Genomic DNA, 13,591 nt, shown 5'->3' on the forward strand with positions numbered 1-13,591 from the left:
CCAGTACTGCAAGGATAAACACCAAGACAAAGGCCGGCTTATGCTCTCAGGTCATACAATCTTCTCATCCGGTCTCACAAGCCTCACAGTGAGCCTGTCTCTCACCGTTTATTTGTGCATCTTAAAAACCACTTGAGAAAGGAGACCTCTCCTCAGCTGGATCAGTTTCTCCGAATGTGGGGAGAGGGAGAAGACCAAGTAGCCCTTGCCCTATGACATGGTTCAGCCAAACCAACATACATGCCTACAAGTGACCCTCACTGGAAATTCAAGTCAAGAGGTGGCAGGCAGGGGACATTTGCCCCAGAGATGATTGCACTTCCATTGGTGGGTAAACAGGGTGGGGCCACTTATCATTGGGGAAAAGGCTTAAATTACTTATATCAACCTCAAGGACGAAATAGGCCCAATATCAAGTTCTTAATTGGACACTTTTGACTTAGTTTCTATCCACATCTTGGTGAATGTGTGCAACTGGGACTTGAGATTTGACTCGTTCAAGGTGCACCATACCTTTCACAGACCATACCAGAAGAATCAGGTGTGGTAACCCCATTAAACTAATTGGACCTTACCTTAAACTCACCTGTACTCCCTGTAGCAGAAATACTCCTTTGGATTTAAGGCTTAAATGCCGCAGTGTGGGAAGAAGCAGTTTATCGCTATCCCAAGGTTATGGAATTGGTGGTCATTGGACTTTAGTTCAGATCTCTTGTTTTGAGAATGCCCAATGTATGGTGGCCCAGGATGACCATATATGTAGTTTTACTGCTCTCTTTGCTTTTTTTTCTCACATGAGTTAGTCTAGCAGGCAGGCTTTTGCCTTTGTGAATGAGTGTTACTGAAAATGTAGCCTTATCCCCAATCCTCACTGTTTGTGTAAATAGTGTCAAGCCATATAAGCTTTTTATCTGTTACTATAAATAGAATTACCTTATGCCTCATGGGAATGATTTATAATATTCCCCAAATAAAATTATATCGATGTCTTTAAAATAAACCAGGGACATTTAGAAGCCATAGATGTATGCATGGACTTTGGGCTAATTGTAGCCCTAATCTAAGACCCCATAGTTCTTATGAATATAACAGCTACTTAGTCCACACAGCAATACAGAAAAAGGCTCAGTTCAACTCAATTCTGTGGAACAGTTAATATACTGGACGTTCTTGAACTCAAGAGGGCTGCTGGGTTCCAGGTCAATGAAGCTGAAAGTTGAGTTTTCCCTAGGGCAATGCAGACAGTTTGCCCACAGGCAGCAAACAGCAGGGTGGGTCACCAATAGTCAGCAGCTCAGGAGCTTAGTGAAGCAGGACCGGATAGGATATCAAACTCAAGCAATGCAAGATGACAGGATCCACCACCCTCAAGCACAAGCGATATACGCACCAGCAGCACGCCAAAGCAGGTCTTAGAGGAACCTCAAGCTCTAGTGACACTATCCACAGGGTTGGCTGTCCCACAGGTAGTGTAGCTCACAAGTTGAGGCAGAGAACTAGCTAAAGTAGTCTCACGCTAGTCCGATCGCCAGAGAGCACAAGAGTGTGGGGCAGGCTTTGCTGAGCTATTTACATCTTTGCCCTCCAACCAAACTGCGACTTGATTAATCCCAGATGTTCTTATTGGCCAGATTGGCACAATAAACCTACCTATCACACCATCTATCAGAAAGAATAGTGTCTGGGGCCTTAAGCGCTTGTCTTAAACAAGCAGTCATAAGTGAGGCATCAACTAAGTCCCCACATAGGAAGCATACCAGCCCATGTGATCCATGGATTATAAATAATAAATTCCAAATCCAGAGGAGATAACCATGCCAGAACTTAAATTCCAAGCACCCAGTTTGGAGAAAGCTATGGGAGATGACCCAGTTTGCAGATGACTGTGGAGCCACAAAATTCATTTGCAGGTCTCTCATGTGGACTGTCTTCAGTGAATTCTCTCTGACTATAGTACAGGGATGTGAATAGTCCTGATATCAGAGAGCAATGTAAAGTCAATTATGGTGGAAGAGGTTAGCTTAAAATATAACATCTTATTTGTTCTCACTTTTGACTCATTTTTAAAATGTTCCAGTTATGAATGTTTTCTGCTTCCTTATTGATGGAGGTTTTTCTGTTTTACTTTTCCATTGTTGTTGGATATTTTTGTTGTTTCTTGTTTTGATTTTGTATATTTTTCTGTATATGAAATACAGGCTAAGTAAATCCACAGAAAGATGACAGGAGATGCTATAGGAGAGGAAGGGGTGGGGTGGAGGGAGTGGGTGCTAACAACAAAAGCTACAAGGAAGAATAACATGTTCTAAAATTGACTGTGGTGGTTGGTGATTGCACAAATCTTGGCATAATGCGTTATGCCTTGGGCTGCAGACCTCTAGGTCAGTAGCTCAAGACCACCCGTTGCACCATGGGAGAAAATGAAGCCTTCTATTCTCACAGTCTCTGTCTTGGAAACCCACAGGAACAGTTCCACTTTGTCCTAAAGCCCCTATGAGTCTGACTCAACTCGATGGCAGTGAGTATTAAATGGTATGGCATGCAAATTATTTGCCAATTAAAAAAAAAAGAAGAATTTTGCAGAAACCTCACCCCATCTACCTCCCAGCTTTGATCACTCTTCTTCGGACTCCCTCTTGTTCCGCAAACTCCAAGAATCTCTCAAAGGGACAAGACTGGCCTCTGAAGGATGCCTTCCCTGCCATTTTGATGTGCTATAAATGGAAGAATGCCCATTAGTTGAGGACTGGTGAGAGTGATAGAAATACTGCTGTCAGCAGTGGATAAACTTAAATTAGGTGCAGGTCGAGAAAGAATAACTTCCCACTTTGATATTTTTGCTGAATAAAGTTGAATGTGATTTTTACAGCAGTACTTTTTGACTCATCCACATACGCTCCCGAACGATGGCTATGATACATTCTTACAGAGGGAGTCTGTAACAGGATCTATTTGGTCATCCCTGTTTGAAAATGGCCTCTAATGGGAGTCTCAACAGCAGTGCCTGCGGAGAACCGTTTTAGCCATGGGGGAGTGTTGTGTCAGGAAAAAAGTGCCACCTCTCCTGTCAAGGAAACAATTCTGCCCTCAGCATCCACATTACCTAGTCTGGCCCAAATAGCCACCACTTAGTTTGTATTCAACTCCCCTCAATAGTTTGCTATGGGCTCTGTATTGTCAACGTGCTCGAAGCCAATCTTCCTTTTCTTTCTTCTTCCTTGTAAAAGACAGGAGTCTTGGGTGCTATTACCAGTTTTGCCATGGTTCGGTGCCCAGAGCGAAGACACTTGCCCTATCTGAAATTCAAGAGTTATTTGTTCAAAAGCATTAGCAAATCTGGAAGGCTGAGCAAGGAGAGATGTTTTCCTGTGGGGTTTGGTTTCTTCCTTTATTTTCCCACTTTGGGCTTGTTAACTGTTTTATAGATGAAATTTTATTTTGAGAAAATCTTGGAAAGTGGGATCAATATTTGCTCCTGGTCACTCATTCCAGATGGACACAATTTACTGTTTTTTCCCCCCTATAATTTCTTGAGATCAGCACTTCCCAAACTGCACTTTGAGGAACATTTTTCTACAGTTAATTAGTGCTATATAAAATAGACAAACCCATTAAATGGTGCATAATCTTCTATCTTCCTGGTTAGTCACATGATAGCTTATTAGAGAATCTAAGAATTTTACTAGTAGATATCTGGTTAACTTGGTGGTATCTAGTGATTTCCAAATTTGTGGACAAAAACCTTTTTGATATAGTTGTGTAATAGTTATCAATTTATACTCTTTTATGTCTTTGTACAATAGTACTTGTAAAAATACCCATTTTGGCTATTTGAAAAATAATCTAACAGCTTCTATTTGTGCTTCGGAATATTATTTTAAAATTATTATTATTAGAAATCATTTTATTGGGGGCTCATACAACTCATCAAAATCCATATATCCATCCATTGTGTCAAGCACATTTGTTCATTTGTTGCCATCGTCATTCTCAAAACATTTTCTGTCTACTTGAGCCCTTGGTATCAGCTTCTCATTTTCCCCCTCCCTCCCCACCCCCTCTCCCTCATGAACCCTTGATCATTTATGAATTATTTATTATTTTGTCATGTCTTACACTGTCTGATGTCTCCCTTCACCCACTTTTCTGTTGTCCATTCCCAAAGGAGGAGGTTATATGTAGATCCCTGTAATCAGTTCCCCCTTTCCACCCCACCTTCCCTCCACCCTCCCAGTATTGCCACTCTCACCACTGGTCCTGAAGGGCTCATCCATCCTGGATTCCCTGTGTTTCCAGTTCCTATCTGTACTGTGTACATCCTCTGGTCTAGCCAGATTTGTAAGGTCGAATTGGGATCACCATAGTTGGGTGGGGGGTGGGGACGAGCATTAAAGAACTAGAGGAAAGTTGTATGTTTCATCGCTGCTACACTGAACCCTAACTGGATCATCTTCTCCATGAGACCCTTCTGTAAGGGGACGTCTTACAGATGGGCTTTGGGTCTCCACGCCACACTCCCCCCTCATTCACAATGATATGATTTTTTGTTCCTTGATGCCTGACACCTGATCCTATTGACACCTCGTGATCACACAGGCTGGTGTGCTTTTTCCATGTGGGCTTTGTTGCTTCTCAGCTAGATGGCCACTTGTTGATCTTCAAGCCTTCAAGACTCCAGACGCTATATCTTTTGACACCCGGGTACCATCAGCTTTCTTCACCACATTTGCTTATGCACCCACTTTGTCTTCAGCGATCGTGTTGAGAAGGTGAGCATCATGGAATGCCAGTTTAATAGAACAAAGTGTTCTTGCATTGAGGGAGTACTTGAGTGGAGGCCCAATGTGCACTTAGGAATATTTAGTTTTCATATCTAGAGCTGCTACTGGCATCCACTATGGAGAAACCAGGGATGCTGCTAAATGACACTACACTGCACAGGCTAGCCCTGGCAAGAAAGACTTACTCAGGTATAAGTGTAAATAGAGCCATGTTTCAGAAACCTTGATAAAATATTTGATCAGGCACAATTTATTTAATCACTCCATTAAAAAGGAGGATAATTGCTGCATAGCTCACATGGCATCATCAGGATTTTGTGAGTCAACATAGTAAAGGATGTAGAGAAGCTCCTGGCTTCTGGTAATCACTGATGTTGGCTCTCAAGACTACTGCAGCAGGATCAGTGCTAGACACTGGAGAATACTCCATGAATAAAACTCACGAAGTTCTACCTTTCCCTTCTTTCCACCAAATGACCATGCACAGATTTTAGTTATCAGGATGGATAGATACCTCTCTTATGTCCTTGGCAAACCAAGGAGGATTTCTTCACTGGGATGACCTTTTTACTCTCTCTCTCTCTCCCTTTCACAAGTTCTTATTAATCCTTCAGATTTGAACTCTCTGTGGAAACCTTCCTGGTTACTTTTCTACCCATGCTTGCGTATGACGCCCTCCACCCATCATATGCTCCTTTGGCCTCCTGTACTTTCTCTTTTATAACGCCCCCTCAGGAAGTATAATGGATCATTCAATTAACTACTTAGCTCACTAAGCCAGGAATAAGCTCAATGGGGCCATGTTCTCCAGCTGTTTTGTATCTCACTGGGCTGCAGTGGAAACCCTGGTTTGTGCCCCTTTGCTGTGTGAGTGTAATTGGCTGCTAACCAAAAGGTTGAATACGTGCATCCACTCAGAGGTACCTCAGAAGAAAGACCTGCTGACGTAATATATATATATATATACACACACACACACATACATATACATATACATAAATATACATATACATTTAAAATATACATATATATTTAAAACAACAACAAACTACTGAAATTCCTATGGAGTATAATTCTACTCTTACATATATGTATTTGCCATGAGTTGGAATCAACTCGACGGCAACATTTGTTGTGGTGGTTGTTTAAATAAATGCTGGCTGAGTGAATATAAGATTGTGTGACAGCCACATGCTGGCTACCATGTGGTTGGCTTGAAAGTTGTCTGACCTGGAGATAAGAGAAACCCCACTGCTCTCCAGTCCATTCTGCCTCATAGTGACCTATATGTGGTATGAGAGGTTGTAAAGCTGTATGAGAACACAAAGCCTCATCTCTCTTTCACGGAGCAGTTGGTAGGTTTGAACCACCAACCTTGTGGTTAGCAAGCTCAATACTTACCTGACAGTGTCCCAAGGGCTCCCCAGGGAGAAGAGAAGGTAGCAGGAAAATATAAAAACTGGAATGATCCCACCAGTGGCAGAAGTGTGACTTGACAGCTTTGAAAATAAAATTGGCCTTTCTGCAGAATCTGGATTTTGTCACATGAGCTAGATATGCTTTCCAAGTCTTAAACACAACACAGGTTTCTTTTCTAGTTTTCTAACCATTTAATAAACGGTTCTTTCCTTTTTATCCACCAGTATTTTTTTGTTAATTCATTAGACGTTATTAATGCCTCAAATTTGACACATGTGCTAAAGATAAGAGCTAGTTCTTGCCATAACAGAAGTGAATGTATTTGGTGAGAGAGATGTGAGCATATACATTTTTAATGAAAGGTGATAATAGCAAGATATGGGTGACCACAAGCTCAGTCAGGGAAGGATTCCTGAGTGAGGGAGGTCCCGACCTTAACTTTGAGGGATGCATAGAAGGATGTGCAGAGAGATGTTGGGTACAAGAAGTAGTATGGACTAATGCACACAGGCACGTGAGAATGAAGTATGTTCAAAGTCTAGAAGGCTGGAACAAGAAGTCTGTTTGTTTACTAGTTGGGATGGCATATAACTGCAAGTAATAGAAAAACTAAACATGGTTTCATCTACTCACACAGTAAGTCTGGAAGTTGATGGCTCCTGGTACTGGTTTAGTTATTTGAAGATATCGATGGTTACCTCGACTTAGACCCTTCCTCTCCAACTTTTACAGGTTGGCTTTCATCCCCATGGTTGAAGAAGATGACCCATTCCAGGCTTCATATCCCCTTCGAGCCAGAAGGAGGGAAGTGGGAAGGACACATTCATATCTGTTCTTTTCTATCAGAGAAGCAGAAGTTATTCCAGAAGCCTTTAGATGCTCCTGTTTCCCTCTCACGCTCCAGAAACATGCCCGTGCAGTGCAGGAGACTGATGGGGTGGGAAAGCATGGATTTCAAACCACGCGGGAAGGACAATGTTGACCACAGTAGTGGAGGTCTGAAAGGAAGACACAAACCAGATCATGAAGAGCCGTATGCTCTGTGCAAAAGAATTGGGAGCTTTTCTAGAGAGCCGATTGAAAGGTTTTTATCTGAAGTGTAATATGATGTAATTTTTATTTTAGATATATGATTCTAGCAGCGATAGAATAAAAAGAGATAGGCATGGAAGCCAAGAAATAGCTCCAAAACTCGTCCTGCAGTAGTTCAATTAAAAAAAAACGTTAAGGATCTGACTTAGCAGATGGTCAGTAGAATTAGAAAGACCATGACGGACAGATGCGTCGGCTAGGAGGGTGATTTGCTGTGGCTTCAGGACTACTTGCATTCGAAGAGGCAGTGTCGTCGGTGAAGTTCAGGTTGGCACCTGGGACTTTGCCAGGAGTCACAAATAAACCCCCATGTGTGTTCCCCCAATTTGAACTTCCATCGTCTGTTTGCAATTTATGTAAACACACAGGGAATTCTCTTTTATAACTTAAATGTTTGGTTGCCTTTTGAGTTTGAAGAAGCCCTCTCTTTTGACTCACCTACAATTTGGAGTGGTTAAGGAGATCAACTGTCTTCCAGGGCCTTTATAATGAGTCTCTGAAGTGAGGCTCACTTGCTTTGAAGCAGCACATCCTCCATCAATAGAACATTTGGCAGAAAAGCTGGGTAAGGTCCCATGATTATATAAAAGCGGGTGTTCATTTTACATAAAATGTCAAGTTGGTCTTTAAATAGCAGTCTCAGAAGCACAAGCCATTTTATTATCCATTAAGTCATTTAGCATCCACTATACAATTTTTCAAAGTTATTTTTCCCAGAGGGGTTGCTGATATACAGTATTTTTGAAAAAAGGGTGGTGAGAGGAGGGAGAAGAAATTGTTGAGAAGAGAGTATCCTGCAAGCAATCTCTTATTGCATTTACTTTATAATGTAGGGAAAATGCAGACATCAAGTGTGAGACAAGAAGTCAAAAAGAAAATCTTTCGATGCAATTGTAAACTCGGGGCTGTGTTTGGTGTCCTTCCATGGCAGTTTTATGGTCTACTGCCCTTGTTATGTTTTTATCTATGGAGCTATGGTCACGAACTCATTATGTATCCCTGTCACAGGTATAAACACAGGGCCGAAAGGTGATGGCGGTCTCCATCCTGTACAGAGCTCTGGTCTGATTGGGAGACTGAATTCATACACTTCAAGCTACTTTGAAACACCTGTAATGGCATCTGGGGGACCTTTAAGACCCATGCTGCTTACCTCTGGCAACCTTCCTGTTGATAATTTTTAAATGCCATCATAGTAGGTGCTCTTAGGCAGCATGGCTCTCTGGATCTCTTCAAACACTCTAAGAACTGCGTGCAACATGTGGACTGTGCATCCTTAAAGACTTTTCATTTTCTGGGCCATGAATCATAGGGTCTATGAGATTTGCAGATGGGTTAGGGGCAAGCAAAGGTGCCCAGCCGTTCTTGAGCAGTCACTGCCAAAGAACACTTCTCCAGGTTAGGCGGCCTCGTCCTCTGCTCTAAATAGTTATTAAGTGAGTTAGTGATGATCTCATCACCACGAGCTCTGGTGTTCTCAGAACCCTACCTAGACTGATCAGCCCCGTTTTAATTTAATTTGGGGTCACTCCTATGCATGTTTAACCCTTTCGCAAAGGGCACATTCCATTTGGAAGGGAAGGGGCTGGAACATGGAGCAATATGAGCCTTCAAATGAAAAGAGAAAAAACAGTCTAAGGAGACTATGGACTTCTACAGAGGCCAAATCAAACACACGCACACACACACACACACACACACACACACACCAACCCCCAAAACAAAAAGCAAAACTCACTGCCATCAAGCCCACTGATGGTGTCCCTGTAGAGGATTTCTGAGACTGTAACTCCTTATGGGGGCAAATCGCCTACCCTTTTCCCCATGGAAGTGGCTAGTGGGTTGGACCACCACCCTTGTGGTTAACTGTGCCATGCTTGTCCCCCAGGAGAAAATGTTCCTGAATGATGTAGTTCTGGGTTGCAGTATGAGACTACGGCTCCACAAGCTGTGAAAAAAAATCTTGGGTGATTTTAACATGTAGCCAGGGATGGGAAGTACTTTCTAGAGGACAGGGGCCATGCATGCGTATCGTGGTTAGACAGTAAAGGTCACCGCAGGTAGCAGATTTGATGTTAGTCTTAGAGCGTCAGGAAACATCTCTATGTAAGTTAGAACACGGTCAACCTTATTTTTTAAAATTATTCTGAGAGTCGTATGAAAAATGAATGGAGACTATTTGCAGTGAGGCAACTGAAACCAGTTAGGTCAGGTTACTGCTTTAAGCAAGAGTCAGCACAGTCTGAAACCAGAGTGTCTGTGATTGAGATGTTGAGAAGGGAGAGGATTCAATTAACCTTTCCAAAGAGGACATGACGAGACTTGGTGACTCGGCGAGGCTGTGGGAAAGGGCGAAGAGGAGTTGACTACCGTCCCTTGTCATACTTTCCTCTGTGACGGTCTTCTCCTCCTCTTCTCTCTCGGGCGTTATTCATTCTTTCACATGTCTCCTTTCCCTTTAAATGCCTGTCCCTCTGTATTGGCCTCATACATAATGAAGGACTGCAAGACAATAACCCCCAACTGAACCCTTTGTCAATGCGTGGATTCTGTCCGACTCATGGCGACCCTCTATATGGTTTCCAAGGCTGTAGTATTTCATGCTGTTGCCCAGAGAATTGCTATGAGTCAGACTGCTTTGATGCCACCTAACAATAACAACGAGTCCTGATGGGAGCAGCAAGTCTCATCTTTCTCTCAAGCAAAGGCTAGTGGGTTTGAACCACAGAATTTGTGGTGAATCATCTGATGCTTACTCAACAGGGCCACCGGGATTCCTACAAGACAATCCAGTGATGCTAAGTCACTTGGTAGAAAATTCAGAGATAATGTAAACCAGCAGAACTACAAAGGGTAGTAATAAAATCTCGGTGGCATCACTTCCTACTCCGGGCCACCCCATGTGTGCCCGTGTAGACCTGTGATCCCGTGCATTCTGAAGGCGGTGACCTGAAAGCAGATCACCAGTTTTGTTTCCAAAGCACCTCTGGGTGGGTTCCAACTGCTCACCGTTTGGTTCCTGGGTTAGCACTTAATCATCGACCCTTCCCAGGCATGTCAAATGACAAATAACTCCCTTTAGTCTTCCCTTGTCTAGTAGTCAAAGAAACACCGGTTAATATTATGTGTCATTTCCCATCTATCACTATCAAGTTAAAAAAGATAAAAGAGAATTCCCAATACTGGGATGAGAGACAAAACGGGCATAAGCCTAAATTATTGGTAGGAGTAAAGGCTAATGCAAATATAATTTGACTTTATGAGTATTTAGAAAGCATACATATGTGGTACTGCCTGGTCTTGCAGTTTCTTATCTTTGAATTTATTGTAAGAAGAGTATCAAGACTGTACATGCAATTTGTATATTAATATATCCCCAGCATTTTTAATAAATGTTAAAATGTATGAATGGCTTCTTCACTTAAAAACATGTAAATTACACAAGTCCATGAAGTGCTGTCCTGTTTATTCATTAGAGATTATTGTTTAGAATGTAAAATTGAGTGAAAAAAGGTATACAACAAATTGTTGAGCAAAAACTAAAATGAAAAGAAAGATAAACAACCACAAAAGAAATTTGCAGGTGACTAAATAATGTATGCGATTTCCCAAATACTCATACAACCATACATTCATTCACCCCTCCGTACATACATACATACATCATGCACACAACCATGTATCCAACCGCTGGTCCACTCATCTACCACCCTACCCACCTACCTCCCTACTTACTGACCTCTCTCACTGCCTACATCTCTACCTCTTTACCTATCCCTACTCGTCCTTTCAGCTCCCTGCAGGAATAGCAGAAAGAAAGAGTAGAGAGTAAAACTTAGAAGCAGCTCACTAAATTATGAGTGGTTTTATTTTCCCCATGTACTTTTTGAACTTGGAAGGTTTTTGCTATGAATATGTAATCTTTCTTTTTTTAATCTAGGGAAAATAATGCTTGAAAAGCTTTTTTAAAAAAGAAAGAAAGAAACAAAGCAAATGTTTTCTCTTCCTCCTCCTGTTTTATGCATTGATGGACTCTGTGTTTCAGATGTCATTTTCGAACCTGCTTCATCAGGTTTGAATAGAATAGAAGGACCGGGGCAAAATTAGTGTTTGTTGACTTAAGTGTCATGGATGGATGTGGAGGGGGCGCTGGATGACAGGGGAAGCACAATATAGCTATTTGTTGCGGGACTGCTACCACTGAGAGGAACCCGGGGCCTGGTGAGCGTGCTGCCTGATGGGCTCTATGGCAGGCTCTGGAAGCAGCTCTGCTGCTGAAGTCCAGCTAAGCTCAGGAGACGTTGTTTCCACTCTGGCAAGTGGCTTCACCCAAAGGCCAGGCCTTCTTAACTTGTTCTCATTGCTGGTTGAGGACAATTAGGGTGAGGCACCTCAAGCTCTTGATCTAAAACAACAATTTCGCCTTCGCTTTATTTAAGACCGTTTGCAGTTGGTAACGAATGATACCAACACACGGTCTTTTTCTCCTCAGGGTTACTTCTTTATGCTCTTCAAGGGGAGTGACTTTCAACTCCGATCCCCACGCAGAAGGTGCGGTGCAGCATATCTGTTTTAAATGCTTTGTGTACACAACAGCAGCTGATTATATATTACTCACCAACACACTAACTACAAAGGAGGAGAGTTGCAGTGCTGGAGAGGTTAATTTGGAATGTTTTTTGTTAACAAACAAACCTTTTAAAAGTCATACACACACACCTCCACCATTTCAGTGGTCTGTGTGGGAGCTCTACACACACACACACACACACACACACACACCCTCCACCATTTCAGTGGTCTGTGTGTGCGCTCTGCAGTGGAGTTGCCTGTCTCCTTCTGAAGAATTCAAATAAATTGAGAATCCCCTTAGAACTGACAGCCCAAAGTGTAAGAATGATAAACGGCTTTGGCCTTGATAATTTTTATTAAGCACTAAATGTCACATTTAACCTGCATTACTGAAAGCAATTACCCATGTATCAACAGTCAAGCGGCACGGAGCACGATGCCTGAAGCGGCGCTTTCGGCTCCATCTGGGAATAAGGATTTTCAATTAGAAGGCAAATAGCTGCCGAGGGGAGCAGGTCCTTCAGTGGCTCCCAGAGGAGGCCTGTGCAGGCAAGTCTTCATATGCACGCAAACGTAGGCAGTGTCAGCAGAGCATTCCAAGCCATCTGCTGCCAGAGGAGCGTTTACTTTATCAAATCTCAATATTTACAGAACGCTGATCAGCTCCTGGGACCAGAATGGCTCCCTGCCAGGGAGTTCTGGGAAATTCAGTTTAAGGTGTGTTTCAGTAGGCTAATTAATTTACAAGCACCTGTTTCATCGCTGGGAGCTGTTAGCACACCAGATGAGCTGCAGCCGGGGAGGGAGACTTTTTATCCGGGCTAAATTGATTTCAATTGATTTTAATTTGCTGATGGCACAGTTGTAGGCTTAATGTGAGCATAGCTTGGAGTCCCCTACTCGGCCCCCTCCCCTTCTTTTAGTAAGCCTCATAGATGGCTTATTTCTTGGCCTTGTCATTGCGGAGAGAAGTGGTCTCAGCAGTAGCTTTGCATGAAAAACCCATGCTGAGACTGGGCTTTTGACAGTGATATTTACTGTTTGTAGTCATATGTTGGGTTGCCAGGCAACATACAGGATAACTAGTGAAATATGAATATTCAGATGGGAATTAAAAAGAAATCAATGAAAAAGTTTAATTGTGTCCATTCAGATGTATTTATTGGTGGTTTATGGGAAGTTCAAGTTCAACTAGGTACCCTGTATTTTCTCAGATTTGTTAAATCTGGCAACCCTGGACAGGGACTTAACTGAGTTGTAAAAGAGCAAGCGTTCAAGTAAACTGGGTAGTCTCCCTGACCAGAAACCCGCACTCCGCCCTGTGCTGTCTGCAGACATTCTCGTCACAGTCATTTGAGTTTTAGGCTGATGGCTGGATAGGAATTTGCTTCTCTGAGCAGACATTCCACGTCTCTCCCTGTGCTTTTATAAGTAGTAGACCCACGTCTCATCTGCCTTGCTGGAGGGAGAGCCACCTGCCTCAGCAAAGTTCTTTGCAAGTTCTTTGGAGTCTGCCATAACCGAAATAGCAACTTTGGAAGACATTTAATCAATGTGCTGATTAAAAATAATATTGGCTCTTTTCTTAAAACTCATCAATACATCATTTAAAATAAATGCGACTTGATTTTAAGTTCAGGAGTCCTAGTATTTCAGGTGAAAAGTATGCATGTTGTGATGAGTTTGAAGGTCATGAAGGAGGCCTGGTGAGTGGGAAGCCTGAGGAA

The sequence above is a fragment of the Echinops telfairi genome, unplaced genomic scaffold, assembly GCF_000313985.2.
Source record: "Echinops telfairi isolate 266 unplaced genomic scaffold, ASM31398v2 ScPeMD7_7467;HRSCAF=8505_1, whole genome shotgun sequence".
Taxonomy (NCBI): domain Eukaryota; kingdom Metazoa; phylum Chordata; class Mammalia; order Afrosoricida; family Tenrecidae; genus Echinops; species Echinops telfairi.